Here is an 11,845-nt window from a genome sequence, read left to right as displayed (position 1 = left end):
GAGTGGTTTGGTCAGAACTGTGTATCCAGAACCACGTTGGCAAAGGCAAAGACTACTTAGTAAAGGAGGCCTCATGTGGCCTGGTTTCCCTAAAGCATTGTTTTACAGATCTGTGGAAAGGAGCTGTGACTACAGAGATGTTGGGAACCCAGGCCACTGGCCCTACTCTCAAACGTGCTGGACTACTTCCAAGAGATTCCTCTTCAAAGGCGTCGGTGTTGAAAACCATTGCTTCAAAACAAAGGTGGAGGAGCAGTCAGGAGTGTTAGAACCGCAGACAATGGAGAATCTGAATGGGGCTTCCAGGGGGGAGATACTGAGCAGGGGTCACACACAAGGACTGTTATGACTGACCAAGTTACTGGTCCGCAAATGAATTCATGGATCCCGGTTTCCAAAGCAAATTACATGAGGGTCTTTATTTTACAAACCTGAGTTTGGACCACCCCTTTCTACCACCTCAGCCTGGTAAGTGGAAAAAGTATGGCCATGAATCCAGGGAGTAGAGAACTTTTAAAGGGGAAATGCCGTAATCAGGAGAGGTCATGTCCTGTCATCTTGTGACTGGGTAAGGAGGGCATAGGGTAAGGTAGTTTCTGAAACCACTGGTCAGTTTTGGGGCTCAAAAACCTAACAAAGAGCCATTAATAACTGACAAGGTATCTTCAAGGACAGGATGCCTCTCAGGAACATCTGGACCTGGTTAAATTTTATGGCCCTAGCCCCTAGCTCCTTAATTGGCTATTTTCAGGGTATCTGTTCAAATTCTGCTATCGCAGCACGTTTCTGGACCCGAGACCAGCTCATTATGTGACTTAAGATGAAGCCCCGTCTTTAAAACAGAGTTTGCAAAGTCAGGGCCTTATAGGGCCTGAAAAGTTGCCATTCTGGCTGGAGAGATGGTTTAAGGATTAAAGAGCTTTCTGAGCCAGGTGTGGTGACTCATGGCTTCAATCCCATCACCTGCAAAGCAGAAGCAGGTGAGTCTCTGTGAGTTCTAGGCCAGGTAGGACCACATAGTGAGACGTTGGGCCCTAAAGCCCCACCAAGGAGGAGGTCGCCCCAAGAGACACTCTCAGCACGGTCGATGTAATAGCAAGAGGAATTTTTATTCTGCCACAGCAGAGGTCCCTCAGCCTCGAGAGGAGAAGGACCCTTGCTTTGTCTATTACAAGCCCTTTTAAAGGAAAAAAACCACAAAATCAGGGAGGGGGTAGTACAGAATCAAAGAGAGAATCCAAAAATCATTTGTCAACTATTTTGACTAGTTCATTCAACGGTCAGCTAACTCTACTTGATCAATGCTATGGCGATTACAAGGAAGAACACCTGTAGGTCGTCTCACCCCAGTTCCAGGGTCCGGCTCTATTGAAGAAAGACTACAATGGGGATGGAAAGGACTCAAAGCTCCAGTGCATGCGTGGTTGGTTCCCAGGAAGGGGGGTGCAGTAATGCTAAGGTGCCCCAAAGTCTTTCAAGACCCTGTCTCAAAGGATGCTCTCCGCTCTTCCAAAGGACCAAACTCAGTTTCCAGCACCCATATTTAACTCCAGCTCCAGGGCACCCAACATCCTCTTGAGTACCCAAGCTCAGATAGTGCACACACAAATTCATATGCATAAACATAAATATTTTTTTCTTTTGGTTTTTTGAGACAGGGTTTCTCTATAGCTTTGGTACCTGTCCTGGTACAGAGATCATCCACTTGCCTCTGCCTCCTGAGTGTGGGGATTAAAGGTGTGTCCCACTACCACCTGGCTAAATAAATTTTTTTAACCACTCAGGAGGCAGGCAGATCTCTGTGAGTTTTGAGGCCAGCCTGGTCTACAGAGCAAGTTCCAGGACAGTCTCCAAAGCTACATAGAGAAGCCCTGTCTCAGAAAACAAAAACAATAAAAAAAAACAAAAAATTTTAATTAAATCTTTTTTTTAAGGTTGATTCTAAACATAGTATAGTTAGTATACCTGTAATCCCAGCACTAGGGAGGTGGAGGCAGGAGAATAAATTTAACATCGTTCTGGCTACATACTGAGTTGGAAAGCCAGTTGGGCTACACGAAACCCTATCTTCACAATTTTACAAATTTAGATTTATTTTACATGTATGAGTGTTCTGCCTGTATGAATATGCGGTTTCTAAGGAGAGTGTCAGATCCCCTGGAACTGGAGTTACAGGTAGTAGTGAGCTGCCATGTGGGGGCTGGGAACTGAACTTGGTCTCCTCTGGAAGAACAGCCAGTGTTAAGGAAATGCTCAACATCCTTAGCCATCAGAGAAATGCAAATCAAAACAACTCTGAGATTTCATCTTATACCTGTAAAAATGGCCAAGATCAAAAACACTGGTGGCAGTTTATGCTGGAGAGGATGTGGGGTAAAGGGAACACTTCTGCATTGCTGGTGGGAGTGTGAACTTGTACAGCTGCTTTGGAAATCAGTATGGCAATTTCCCAGAAAATTAGGAAACAATTTACCTCAAGACCAGTAATACAATACCACTTTTAGGTAAACACCCAAAGGATGGTCAATCATACCACAAGGACATATGCTCAACTATGTTTATAGTAGCATTATTTATCATAGCCAGAACCTGGAAACAACCTAAATGTCCCTCAACTGAAGAATGGATAAAGAAGATGTGGCACATTTATACAATGGAGTACTACACAGCAGAAAAAAATAACGACATCTTGAAATAAGTGGATCTAGAAAATATCAAATCGAGTGAAGTAACCCAGACCCAGAAAGACAAATATAATATGTATTCACTCATAAGTGACTTTTAGACATTGTTAAATATATTTTCTTAGCCAACAAATCTCTCTGCCAACACAGTAATCCCAATCAGAACAAATCAGACCGAATTAGAAGATGCCCAGGTTTAATGAATGCCAACACTCTGGGGTGGCCCCCGGGAAAACAGGGAGGGAAGAAAGGAGAACTGGAGAAACCAGGGAAAACCAGGAGACCACATTTTCATTCTTGGGGGGGGGCAGTTTAAATAGCCCGTGGGCGTGGTCTTGACCTTCCCTGGGGAGGGGTCACCATTTGGTGGGCTTTCTTGGAGGTGGAGTTTGGACTGAGGCAACTCCCAGGGAAAGTGGCTCAAAATGGATGGCTCAAGTGAAGCCTCCAACTAAACAGACATAAAGCAAAGAAAAAACACAACCCCAGAGAACCTAGACAACCAAGAGGACCCTAAGAGAGACATACATGGATCTAATCTACATGGGAAGTAGAAAAAGACAAGATCTGAGTAAATTGGGAGCACGGGTACCTCATGGGAGATGGCAGAAGGGGAGGGGAGCAGAGGAAAATGTAGAGCTCAACAAAAGCAACAACAACAACAACAACACACACACACTAAAGAACAGCCAGTGTTCTTAGCCTCTGAGCCTCCTCTCTAGCCCCATTTTGTTGTTGTTTGCTTTTGTTTAAAGAAAACAAGCAAACACAACTTGGGCCTGACTTTTCCTGGCTGTGTGAGCAGATAGGTCAGTCAGATCTCCATTCTCATGGTTCTCCCCTTGTGTCTCCATCATTTCTCCTTTCTTTCTGCTTCAACTCTACACATAAAAGGAGTGAGACGAGTCAGTGTGTTATTTACTTGTAACCCCAGCACTTGAGGTTGAAGCAAAGGGATGTGGGATTTAAGGCCAGCGTGGAAGACATATCAAGATGCTGTCTCAACCAAACAAGAACTAAATGAATATGAACATAAAATCTCCAGGAGGTGGAGGCACACACCTTTAATCCCAGCACTCAGGTGGCAGAGGCATGTGGGTTCAAGGCCAGCCTGGTCTACAAAGCAAGTTCCAAGACAGCCATAGCTACATAATGAGACCCTGCCTCAAAAACCCTAAAATAGGGGCTGGAGAGATGGCTCAGAAGTTAAGAGCACTGCCTGCTCTTCCAAAGGTCCTGAGTTCAATTCCCAGCAACCACATGGTGGCTCTCAACCATCTGTAATGAGGTCTGGTGCCCTCTGCTGGCCAGCAGGCATACAGACAGAATATTACAATATTACATAATAAAAAAAAAACCCTAAAATAAAATCATCTATCCCAGTCCCTTAGGGGTACCAAGCCTGCAAGCCCAGGATCAACCCCTGCCTCTCCCATTGGATATCAGTGTCTTATTCTGGCTACATGATCCAAAGCTTTGCAGACAGGAACATGCATCCCAGCCAGGCTCTCCCCCAGTCTGGATGCTGTCACTATGGAAACTGAAGCATTAGAAGAAGAAGAAAAAAAAAAACTGGTCCTGTTCATTGGGGAAATTTTACTGTTCTTTTCTTATCTGGTACTGGGCCAGCACTGCATAAATCGGGCATGGTCCTTGCTCCAGATTAAGAGCTTTGTTTTTGCAATGCCTACACTGGTTGCTGTGTGGACCTATGGTGCCTTCTGTCCCTACATTTCACCAACCACCCAGGCCTGGATCTGCATGCTCTTCCTTTGGAATGAACTCTCAGCTCAGCCACTAGCTCTCTCCGAAAAAGAGCCACATGTACAGACAAGAGACCTGGCAGGCTGAGGAAGCCACCTTCTCCTGAGTGTCCAAGCTGGAGAGGATTGTGGAAGTTTGGGAGACAATCTTCCCTCTTTGCACGCTTAACCGTAAGGCTCTCCCCCACCCTCTGTTCCTAGCCTGACTACCGTAGGCCGCCGCTTTGCGCGTTCTTTTTCAGATGTTTGTCTTGGCCAGAGGGTCCAGGCCATTTTGACTATCAAGGCTGTACCAAGAAAAGCATCTACAAGGCCAGAAGAGCAGCCAAGAGGCAGCTGAAGTCAGAGAGCAGGGGTTCAGTTCCAGCCTTTGCTTTTCTGACGATGATCAGAGTGGTTGGACTCCCACCAGCCATGTCTGTGATGACGTCATCACAGCATGTCTATCACAGCTTACAAGAAGTATGAAATGGAATGGTTCATGTAACGCCGCATTTTGTCTGGCAGAGACACGGAGTACTTGGCCAAGAACTGGAAGCTGCTATAATCCTGTCATCGCATCGTGGTCAGCAGGTTGGACTCCAGTTCCTGACGAGAAGATGCCCATACTATGTCCTCTCCTATTTCTTTTTTTTTAAAAAGATTTATTTATTATGTATACAACATTCTGCCTCGATGTATGCCCGCATGCCAGAGGAGGGCGCCAGATCTCAGTACAGATGATTGTGAGCCACCATGTGGTTGCTGGGAATTGAACTCAGGACCTCCGGAAGAACAGCCAGTGCTCTTAACCTCTGAAACATCTCTCCAGCCCATCCTCTCCTGTTTCTGACCCTCCTCTTCTGTTTCTCGGGTCACCGTTGAGCAACTGACTCTCAGAAATGTCCAGATTCCTGACTCAAAAGATGAGGCCCAACTGCATAACTGAAGGAGGGTTCAAATGTGAGGGCAGGAGAAAGCCAGGAGGGTGGCCAGGGTCTCAGGCCTGGGACTGCAGAGCTGAAGAGCAGGCCATCCCTGCCATATGTGTAAGGAGGACTTAGAGAAGGACTGGGAGGAGTGGGATGTTTAAAATGCGAGGGGCTGAGGATGCAGCTCAGTTGGCTCTTGTCGGAGAGAGCCAGTGGCTGAGTTCAGTCCAAAGGAAGACCATGCAGATCCAGGCCTGGGTCGTTGGTGAGATGTAGGGACTGAAGGCACCATAGATCTCAAAAAACGAAACAAACCAAAAAAGCTTCATTATGTATACAGTGCTCATCCTGCATGTATGCTTACACACCCAAAGAAGGCATCAGATCTCATGACAGATGGTTGTGAGCCACCAGCTGGGAATTGAACTCAGGACCTCTGGAAGAACAGCCAGTGCTCTTAACCTCTGAGCCATCTCTCCAAACCCTCAGCTGATTTCTTTTGAGCCCCACTGCTCCCAGAACATGTGACACCTTTGGTCACCATCTTAACAAGAGCTCAATACCCACAGCTCCCCTGGCAGTCTCTTCCCTGCTTCTTCTTGCACCTCACAGAGTGGGGAGATGGTACAAGTTTTGCCTCTGGCAAGAAAACATACATTCTAGCAATCAATGGGAGTCGAGACTAGGTTATCCCAAGAAGGAAATAACTACCATTGTGGGTGGGAAATGCAGTCCTCACTGGTCACCTAGAGGACTGGGTCCCACCAGGATGTACCTACCAACCTCAGGAAGCTTGGCCTGCCCCCACCCACTCTCCAGGGATAACAGGGTCTCATCTTGCCTCTTGCCCAGGCTGAAGTCCAAAAAAATGTCCTGGGTGTGACTTACCCTTGAAGGAAAAACTTCCTCAAGTTGCATAAACAAACTTTGGAAGAAGTCTAGAAACCTGTGCCCAACACCTGATTCTGACCAAGTCCCTTCCCAGCTCTGTGCCTGTCCCCAAGAGGCAGACTCAGGAGACTCGAAAGACTTAAATTGCCTGCCACGATCTCCAAGTACACCCGTTTTTGACCACCCAGTCTCAGGATCTCAGGGCCACACTGTGATGTCACTGTGGACTTCTTAGTTGTCTAGTCCACTGCCAGGGAGGCAGGCACCGCTGATCCTGAGGAGGCAGGTGGTCCTGGAGGATTCCGAGTGCTGGATTCCATCCTGCTCCTAGCTCCTCTGACTGCCTGGCCTGAAGCTGCTGGCCGCCCACCCTGGGATCCCCTGTGGACTGCAGGCCTCCATTTCCCAGCTGTAGTGATTCTCAGAGGAGATTGTGTGGAAGGAGAATTGTCATGGTAACCCTGCAGAGGACCTTTTGCAGGGTTCCTGGGGAACCGGGCCAAATAGCTGGTCTGCTCTGCCTTAACCAATGCGAAGACCTTCTGCATTCCTATCTCCCTTGCGGGTGCTTCCTGTGACTTTTCATCCTAGAGTCAGAGGTTAGAGTTGAGCTTGCTGGCCTGGCCTGGCCTGCAGGAGCCCGAGGGTCCAAGGTATTTACACTGTAATTCCAAGGAGCTTCCCCTCCCCCACACCCACCCCAAGGCTTTGGGCGCCTGCTCTTCCAGGAACTCTGCTCCTCTCCCACTTCTTGCACTCTTTATCTCTGGTGCTCTGAGCTCAGCTCCGGGACCCACACAACCTTTGGTCCTGAAACCCATGTGACAGCTCTGCCTGGCGGAGATGATCTCTCCGCAGGGATAAACCTGTGTGACGAACCCGGGTGAAAGAGCGGGAGGGAGGAGTAGGAGCCCAGCTGCCTCAGCCACAGAAGACTTCCCCAGCAGCCGCAGGGGTGCTGTCCACCTTGTGGTGCTGAAACGCCTCTGCCCCCCTCTACGAGCTGCTAGGAGTTGCTCAGCTTCCCATTTGGAGTTCAGAAGGCATTATTACGGGCATAATAAGCCGTTTGTGTGGACTGGAATCAGTAGACAAGGGAGTTTGACTGAGGAAGGCCAGACAGAGTGCACAATTTGCGTGGGACCCAGGCAGCCCCTGGGCATTGTCTTCTATCCCGCTATGGACTTGGTTCCCGCCTCTCCCACCTATCCTTGCAGAAGGCTGTCCTCAGTTTCCAGATAGTACCGTTCTTCTGGTCCTTTACCTCACAACTCCTTCTGGATAAGGCTCAGCATTTCCTGGATAAGGCTCAGCATTTCCTGGATAAGGCTCAGCATTTCCAAGAGCAGGTTTTGTAACCTCTGGGGCAGGTTTTTCCCCTGGAGTGGGATGCTGATAACAAAACTGCCTAGCATGACTTTAACGACAGAGGTGCCAAGAAGTCAAACTCCCTGAAAAACAACTACTATGGGTTCCAAAGACACAAACAACCCAAAAGCTCTTGCCTGTGTTTGACCTGACAGGGAGGGTTGGAGCCTGTCCTCACTGCAGCCGGGTCCCTGGTGTGTTCCTGGACCACCTCCTGAGACCTCTGCTAACCTTTTTGTCCCCGGCAGCCCTGGTCATCCTGTGATATCAGATCTAGATAGTGCAAGCTGAAGTCAGGCTGGCGGGCGCCATCCTCCACATTCCAGAGCCCAGTCTTCAGCAAGCACAGACACACAGCTCTGAACAGGGCTTGGTGACCACTCTGGGGCCCTGGAGCAGATGACAATGTGGCTGAGGTCACCTGCATAGGAACAGACTTTGAGAGCTAGGCTTTCAGGGGTGCAGCCCTAGAGCCACAAGGAGTGATGGATGGTGAGCAGTGAGCGTCCACACATTTTCAGTGAGAGGTGTGCTCATTTGCCCAGATGCCCTCTGACAGTCCTTGGCAGGTCAAGCTGCAGCCAGAAGGCAGATAGGCTCTTTGTTCTCTGTCTGCCTTTGTCCCTAGCCCCACTCTGATAAATGACACCCAGCGAAAACATGGAGCCTGTTGTTCAAAGCCCAAACATTTTAAGAAGGGGAAGAGCAGAGCAGCAAACATATGCAGATTGCATCTACGCCGCAGCCTTCTGCTGCTACACAAGGCCCACACCGATGAAGTCAGCCAGCTCCCACCCATCCCGAGTAGGAGTCATTAAACTTTAACTACACTCCCTGGAATGAACTACTACACTCCTGCAAACTTCCCAGGCATTCTTCCTCAGTGGCCATAATAAGGAAGAAGACCAGGTGAGTCCATCTACTCAGCTCGCTGTCTCACGCAGGGCCCTCTCCTAACACACAGGTGAGCGCCTCAGCTGCCTGCCTGTGCCTCAGCTTCTTCCTGCAGCTGTCCTGGATGCACACGCGTCCATCCCTTCCATCAGCACCACAGAAGGAAGAGAGGGGCGGAGGGAAAGGGAGAAGCCAAGTCAAGGAGGAAGCGACAGTCAGGTGGATGGATACATTCTCCACTATGAAAGGTCTGGGGCTGTTGGAAGATCAGGGGCAGCAGAGGGCGCCCATGTGCAGACCCAGAGGAGGTACCTACAAGTACATATGTACCCCAGTCACCCTGAAACTGTAACCACAAAAGCCTCACCGTACTACCACACACACACACACACACACACACACACACACACACACTGTCTACCTTACAGGTACTTCAAGTGCAGAGAGTTTGGGCTCAGATTCTTCGGCTGGCCTCCGAAGGACCGTTAGAAATGCTGGCTCACCTACAGCTGTGTTCATGAACTTAGGCCCTCTGTTCGGTGAGAAACTGTGAGTCCAGAACTGTGTAGACACTGTGGCCTCACCCTTCTGCTGGGCAGATGCTTGGCGAGGATTTTATAGTGGAAAGTGAGCTGAGGGCACGCCTGGGCGTCCTGCGGTTGTGAAGGCTGAAAAGAACACTGTTAACTTTGTAGGATCTGCATATAGCCAAGGACAGAAAGGGAACATTGAAAATTACACAAGAGCCGGCGTGGTGGCGGCACACATCTCATTCCATAACTCGGGAGGAAGAGGCAGGAGGATCTTTGAGTTCAAGGCCAGCCTGGTCTACAGAGTGAGTTTCAGGAGAGAAGCCCTGCTTCAAACAAACAAAGAAAATCCCACAGAGATCCACCCACCTCTGCACCCCAGAGAACTGGGATTAAAAGCATGTGCCACCATACCCTGCTCTTTTCTTCATATTTATTTATTTTGAGATAGAGCCTCATGGAGGCCAGGTTGACCACCAGGTTGTCCGTATGTAGCAGAAGATAGCCCTGAGCTTCCAATCCTCTTGCCTCCCCCTCACAGTGCAGGCATGCACCACCAGGCCTGGTTTATGTGGGGCTGGGATCAGTCCCAGGCCTCTATGCTAAGCAAGCACTCTTCAGCCCAGAGTCTTTTTTGGTTTTGTTCTGTTTTATTTTCTGCAACAAGGTTTCTCTGCATAGCCCTATCTGTCCTGGAACTTACTCTGTAGACCACCAGCCTGGCCTCGGACTCAGGGCTGGGCCTGCCTTTGCCTACTGGGAGTGCTGGCATTAAAGACATGTGCCACCAGGCCTGGCTCAAAGTCTGTCCTCTTAATTTTCCTTTTTCCTACCCAGGCTGCCAGTATGGCTCAGCCTCCCCCGCCACCCCCCTTTAGGGATCCTTCCACAGCAAATTCTGAATGTCAATGAATACAGCTGGAAAAACCCAAAGACTCTGCAACCCCTACCTCCTGCTAGCTTGTGAGCCTGGCTTCTGAGGTGGAACTGAGAGAGGTGGGGACAGGGACAATCACTGGGTTTCTCCTAAACTTCTTGTAGAGCAAGGACAGAACATATGTCGTCCCTGTTGCTGGATTTTTCCACACATCCTGTTGCTGTTATTTCAAAATGGTTGGGGGCAGAAGGCTCTGCCGATTTCTCAAGAGAAGCCAGTGAGAGTGTCCCTTTCTCTGCCCGCCCCCCTTCTCTCTACCTTTCAGGTTTCTCTTCCACAGTTAGAAAAACAGGGTGGGTGGGAGGGGCTGCCGCCTGCACAGAGCTGGCAAAAGCACAACACTCTTGGCTCAGTCGGAACATGGCGGAGTTCCAGGTTGGGGAGTGGTGAAGCCAGGCTATTGATTAAACCTTGCAGGGCCTGTGGATTTAATCTCAACATCCAGGAATACAAAAGCTGGAATCTCTCTCTCTCTAAGCCTCCCCTGGATCTCTGCTAATTAACTCTGGGGGCTGCAGACCAGAAGACCAGATGGATGTGAGGTCCCAGCAGGAAGGAAGTGTGAGCTAGCTGGGGGAGGGGAGACAGTGTGCCGAGGCCTGGGAAGAAGGAAGGAGATGGGTGCAGGTCTCACTTCTGTTGGACAACTGAGGCAAGTCATTGTCCTCTCTGAGCCTTGGCTTCCTTTCTTGTAGTCAAAGAAGTTAGTTAGGCTCCCTGCAGAGTTGTGAGCTTCTTCGGGTGTACTGGGCTACAAAATACATCAAAGGAGCTATCGGTTCTTCTTTCTTTCTTTCTTTCTCTCTTTCTTTTCTTTTCTTCTTTTTTTTTCCTAGCTGGGGTCTGGCAGTGGCCCCCAGCCTCCAGTGAGGGCATGGATTACAGAGGTACACCATGATGCCTAATTGATAAGTGGGCACCCTACTGCTGAGCCACACCCCAAATTTACTTTAAATACTCAAAGTCTCCAGCCCTCAAGACCTCTGGACCTCTGGTCTCAAACCCAGGACACTTCCCTAGTCTTTCACCCTCTGGCTACTTTAGGTGACACTTTTCTGAGTTCCTGGAATATTCTGGCTACAGTGTCATTATTAGCCTAAAGAGCTTTTTTTTTTTAAATATTTATTTTATTTATTAATTATGTATACAGTATTCTATCTGTGTGTATGTCTGTAGACCAGAAGAGGGCACCAAACCTCATTTCAGATGGTTGTGAGCCACCATGTGGTTGCTGGGAATTGAACTCAGGACCTTTGGAAGAGCAGGCAATGCTCTTAACCACCGAGCCATCTCTCCAGCCCAAATGTGTAGTCCAGGCTGGCCTCGAACTCCAGATCCACCTGCCTCTGCCTCCTTCAGCAAATCCTACCGGCCTGCGCCACCAGAACCGGCCTAAAGAGCTTTTAATTTAAGGACTGTGTGATGTTAAGTTGGAAGTGTCACCCCAGTCCCTGGCATCCATCCCAGCCCCCTGGCCTGGCAGTTGCATTGGTCTGGACTCCAAATCCCAGCATGCCAGGTTCTGACCCCAGTCCGGGGGAGGGTCAGGCAATCCCATAGGTTATTTAAATGGGCACCCAGAGGAGGAATATGTGGTCCCAGCTTTTGCATGTGCTCCCTGGTTTTCTGTTTCCCCTGCCATGTTCTTGGCCATGCGAGAGTGCTGCATTTTTTTTTTTTAAATATGGGCATTTTAATTCGGTTTGATTTGGCCTGGCTGGATTTCTGTGCACTGGCGGAGAGGATTTTTCTTAGCAGTTGGAGGTTCCACCTCCTGGGTTAGTAAGGTGTCTTGCCTCTCAAGCATGAGGACCTGAGCTCTGGTCCCCACCACCCACATAAGAAAGATCCAGGCGTGATGGTGTGC

The sequence above is a fragment of the Arvicola amphibius genome, chromosome 4, assembly GCF_903992535.2.
Source record: "Arvicola amphibius chromosome 4, mArvAmp1.2, whole genome shotgun sequence".
Classification (NCBI taxonomy): domain Eukaryota; kingdom Metazoa; phylum Chordata; class Mammalia; order Rodentia; family Cricetidae; genus Arvicola; species Arvicola amphibius.
Note: the sequence above shows the minus strand (reverse complement) of the source record.